Source organism: Microcebus murinus, chromosome X (genome assembly GCF_040939455.1).
Source record: "Microcebus murinus isolate Inina chromosome X, M.murinus_Inina_mat1.0, whole genome shotgun sequence".
Classification (NCBI taxonomy): domain Eukaryota; kingdom Metazoa; phylum Chordata; class Mammalia; order Primates; family Cheirogaleidae; genus Microcebus; species Microcebus murinus.
The window spans coordinates 3,717,639-3,723,203 of NC_134136.1; positions in this window are offsets into that span (position 1 = coordinate 3,717,639).

Consider the following 5,565-nt stretch of genomic DNA (forward strand, 5'->3'; position numbering starts at 1 on the left):
ACATCGAGTCCACTTGCCCAAGGCCTCTTGGCAGTGGCTCGGGGTCATGGTCCTCAGATTTGGCTCAGAATAAATATCTTTAAAATTAAGAAAATAATAATAATCCAGAGGTTTGAGATGTAACCATTGAAGAAGGGAGATGAGGTCCAGCCAAGATGCCACACTAGCAGCGGACTGCAACATGCTGTCACTGACACGGCCACCTCTGGACATTTGCTCCTGTGCCCGCAGACTCTTGGCTCTGCTGTCGCCATCACAGATAGTTTCTTACCATGGGGTGGGAGCATGTGATTGGCTGCATTTAGGTCAGGCGAATGTGCCTGTAGCTTTCAGTTAGCTGGAAGGAGAGCTACCTACCTGTCTCCCTCTGGCTTCTGTACTGCTTCCCGCCCATTTGAGAGTCCCCAAACAGGCAGGTGTTGAGATACTGATCAGTCACCACTGCCCCTCCCATCCAATGCTACAGCAATCATTCAGTAGTTGTGGGCTTGATTTGATCTGGGTGTTTACATAGGTTTTGAGTTCTCTGGGGCCTCATCCTACACTGCTGTTACCCAGCGCACCGCTGTGGCCGACCCCTCCAGCCTGCGGCACAGGGAGGCATGGTTGCTGTCTCAGAGAAGCCCTCTATGAATCCCCTAAGTGGGATACTAAAACCAAGAATCCCCACTCTTCCTCAATCTGTACCCACCGCCTTCCCCTGGGCCTTATGACCCCCTTGCCCTGCCTTCAAGCCTCTAGGCTATAGATTTTATCCTGGTGTTTCCAACCTCACCTTATCTTTTGGTTCGGATTCTTTTCCTATTTTCCAACCTGTGACCTCTCAACAGTGAATCCTGACTCCATCCCTCTCAACAGTGAATCCTGACTCCATCCCATCCTTGTTGCTTCAGGCTGCCTTAAGTGATATCCCACTCCGCTCCCACCAGCCCTACAGCACGGCTCCACCCCCTTCATGAAAGAGCCTCCCATGCAGAGCGCCAGCCACGCCCGCCCCACTACCAGAGCACCGCCACCCGGGACACCTGCCGGGAAGGACATGTGCTGAGAGAGGGGCTGCTGGGTAGATGGCCCAACAGCGGCCACTCAACTTGGGTCAGATGTTGCTCGTAAAATGATTGTCATGGTTCTGTCCTTATTTATTTACTTTTTTTTTTGAGACAGAGTCTCACTCTGTTGCCCGGGCTAGAGTGCCGTGGCATCAGCCTAGCTCACAGCAACCTCAAACTCCTGGGCTTAAGAGATCCACCTGCCTCAGCCTCCCAAGTAGCTGGGACTACAGGCATACGTCACCATGCCCTGCTAATTTTTTTCTATTTTTAGTTGTTTGGCTAGTTTCTTTCTATTCATAGTAGAGACGGGGTCTCGCTCTTGCTCAAGCTGATCTCGAACTTCTGACCTCAAGCAATCCTCCCACCTAGGCCTCCCAGAGTGCTAGGATTACAGGCGTGAGCAACTGCGCCCAGTCTCTGTCCCTATTTTTTACCTTCATCTGCAGCCCCATTTGCCTTGGGGCTTAGGACTTGACCTTGATGGGAACGTATTGATGAAGCTGCACAGGAGTGAGTCCCGTACTGCCCAGCACTCAGCTGCCACCAGCCTGTGGCTCCTTCAGATCGGCTGGGAGCTTCTCCCTGTCTAAGGTAAGGCTTAGGGGTTCCTGATCCCCACTGCCTTTAGTGTAGCTGCCAGCCATTCCATATATCTCCTTATAGCTACTTCTGCATCCACAACCAAGACTGGAGTTTGGCCCTAAAACGTAGGTTCAGCTGCCCCAGCCTACCTCTAATCACTCATAATAGTCTCAACTTGAGTCTCACAACACCAGGTCATTGTATCACAAGGGCTGTGGCAGAGACAGTCAGCTGTCCACCAGAGATTTGTGCTTCCCTTCTGTAGTATAGAGTTTTTGCAGGGAACCAACCACCCAGCCAGGAGCTACGTTTCCCACTGCTCTTGCATCAAAGTTAGGCCACGTGACTGGTTTCACAGCAACAGTGAATGAGCAGAAATGATAAGGTGTCACTTACAAGCTGAGATGGTTAAGTATTAGGTGTGCCTTCCTTGAGCTCCCTTCCCCTTTCCTTGTAGTCTTGGGACCTGTGTTAAGGACAGCAGCATTCAAAGGTGGATGAAGCTGGGTCTCTGAATGACAACAGAGTTCCCACACGCCTGCAGGCCACATTAGATTGACATAAGCTGCCATTAAACTTTTATGCTGTTAATCTTTTGAGATTTTAGAGTCGGTGTTACAGCAGTTAGCCCATCCTGACCAACACCGTAAGCCAAATGTGCAGCCGGTGTGGTCTGCAACAGCCTGGCTCTAAGAGGCTCCAGTCGGCGTGTTTTTGATCCATGCCTGATTCTTTGCAGGGGTGTCAGGCTCCCCTCCCTGTTGCCATCTGTAAATAGGTGTTTAATCTCATCAAAACCCCAGAACTTTGGATCCTCTCTCTGCCAGGTGGCCAAGAACTCGACATATGTTTTCCCTACACTTTCTTCACTTCAAAGGACCTACACTAAGATCCACAACCAACCACAGCCAAAGAATTTGGGGCTTTCAACCCATGTACCCCCTCATGAATAGGACCCTGCAAACTCTGTAACATGCCTCATCATAGTAACCAAGACATTTCTTGTAAAAAAACAATAGTATTTTTTAACATCTTCAAGCCACTCCTCAAACTCCTTTCTCAGGAGGTGGTTTGCCACTATCTGTCCCCCATAGCACACTCTCCCTCAAACAGCCTACAGACCCCCAGAGTTTTTGGTACCTGGTAGCATCCAATGCAGGCTGTGTCCCTTGTTCTAACCCCTGCCTCCAGGCCCCTGGGTGCCCCAGGCTCCAATGTCTACTTAGTTCATCCAGTCCATTCTACCATAGCCCTCAGGGAATGTGAAAGGCCTCATCTCTCCAGAAACAAACTAATCACCTCTACAACTTCTGTCTGTGTCTCTGTGTCTGATTTCCTGAGGGAAATCTTCGGCTTGAACCAGCCTAGAAAATTCCCAGGGCAAATAGAGTTTCTGCTCCTTGATGAAGCATTCATTCCCAAACATGACCCTCCTCCAGGGACTTCAGTGCCTGCACCACCCTCCTCTCCCACTGGGAGGGATCCCCAGCGCCGCCGTTGCCTGCGCTGCATCCACTCTCTCCAGCCCCAGGCTCACTTCCTAACAATTTAGGGGCTGCAAATCCACACTCAGTGCATCGGTATGCTTTGTTTTTTGGATGCAACTAGACTCTGCCATACTTCAACAATCCTGGATGGGCCTCATCCCCTGACACCTCCCCCTGCTATGAAAGTCCTTTATTATGTCCTTTAACATCAGAAGAATGGGCTAGTATAGTCCTTTACTGGAGGAAAAGTCTTGCTATTACCTGATCAATCACACACACAGAGCCCAGGACAATGTGAAGAATAGGTCTTTACTCCCAGCTCTGCTCGCCTATTGCAGCAGGAGAGTTGTCTCTCTGCCCTCCCCCTCCCCACTCCAGGATTAGCTTCTCTGTCCAAATCAATGGCCTCAGCCCATCCTTTGTTCTCCCTTTTCAGGGCCACCCACAGAGTTGCCCTCTCTTGGTGTCTCAAGGAGCCACTCCTGAGATTCCCCTCTTTCCTCTCCTCCCTACCCAGGCTCCTTGGCCTTTTAAGCTCTCTGTCCCCTCAGGATCCCATCTTTTTTCCTCCTTGGCCTTAGGCTTGGGATGTCAGTTATACTATTCAATGGAGTTTGCCCCTGGATGGAGCTAGAAAGGGCTTGCACCCTTGCAGGTGGAGAGGGAGATGAAGGAAAGCATTCCTCGCTGGTCCAGCTTCAGGGTCAAGCACTTACAAGACAATCAGGCCTTTCATGCTGATGAGAGGGACTGCCTCTTAGCATGCCTCCTGTGTGTAATGATGCTAAAAGAATATCTGCATGCATTTGCTCCCCTTTGGGCTGCATCATAAAAGATCCCCTTCAGTTATTCCAATCTGGTATGTTCCGGGCCCCAGGAAGGGGGCAGGGGGAAAAGTACCCTTCTAGCAACATTGGACAACTCCACTCATGGGATATTACTGTGGATTTATTCTCAACTTCTCCAGGCTTCAATGCTACCCCATCTCCATCAAAACCTGACTGCATCAGGCTGTAAGCAAGGCACTGGGGATACAGAGACAGATAAGATGTACTCCCCTCTCTCTGGGGAGAGTGCCCCAACACAATGGAAATCGACAGGTGCAATATGCTGCAATCAGTGCTACGAAAGAAGGAAGGAAAGAGGAGTGTGGGAAGATGGGACAGGATCACCTCTTGCAGACTGGCATAGTTATAGAGGACTTCCCAGAGGAGGGGGTACCTGAGCTACTGAGGCTTGAAAGATCTGAGGGGCAATGCAGGCAGAGGTAACAGCTGGAGTAAAGGCCTGGAAGGTGACAGCATCGCATCGTGCTGCAGGCAGGCGACTCTGTAGATTGGTGTTGCTGGAACAGAAAGTGCAAGGCAGGGTGTGGCAATAGATGAGGCTGGGAAGACTGGCAGGAAGCAGGGTTAGTAGAACCTTGGGACCAAACTAAAGAAGCTAGAATTTCACCTGGTTCCTATAGCCCAAGGGTGGTGGTTAAATATTTAACTACTGGAAGAGCACACTTTCCAACCAGCCAGAATGAGGCAATAGCCAATCAGAACAGAGGCGCTGTAAACTACCTGTATGGGCCAATGACTGGTGAGAAGAGGGATCTCTCCAAAGTTTTTCTTTTTCCTTTTTTTTTTTTTTTTTTTTTTTTTTTGAGACAGAGTCTCACTTTGTTGCACAGGCTAGAGTGAGTGCCGTGGCGTCAGCCTAGCTCACAGCAACCTCAAACTCCTGGGCTCAAGCAATCCTTCTGCCTCAGCCTCCCGAGTAGCTGGGACTACAGGCATGCGCCACCATGCCCGGCTAATTTTATATATATATATATATATATTAGTTGGCCAATTAATTTCTTTCTATTTATAGTAGAGATGGGGTCTCGCTCTTGCTCAGGCTGGTTTCGAACTCCTGACCTCGAGCAATCCACCCGCCTCGGCCTCCCAGAGTGCTAGGATTACAGGCTTGAGCCACCGCGCCCGGCCTTTTTTTTTTTTTTTTGAGACAGAGTTTCACTCTGTTGCCCGGGCTAGAGTGAGTGCCGTGGCGTCAGCCTAGCTCACAGCAACCTCAAACTCCTGGGCTCAAGTGATCCCCCTGCCTCAGCCTCCCAAGTACCTGGGACTACAGGCATGCGCCACCATGCCCGGCTAAATTTTTCTATATATTTTTAGTTGTTCAATTAATTTCTTTCTATTTTTAGTAGAGACAGGGTCTCGCTCTTGCTCAGACTGGTCTCAAACTCCTGACCTTGAGCAATCCTCCTGCCTCCGCCTCCCAGAGTGCTAGGATTACAGGCGTGAGCCACCTCGCCCGGCTTTCTCCAAAAATTTTAGCTCATGTATAACCAACCCAGGGTTTGCCTAACCCTGTGGTGGTGGAGAAGACCTGGTAATAACCCAGGTTCAATTTCCCAGTGGTCTAGGAGGGGGGTGAGAATAAAAATCAGATTT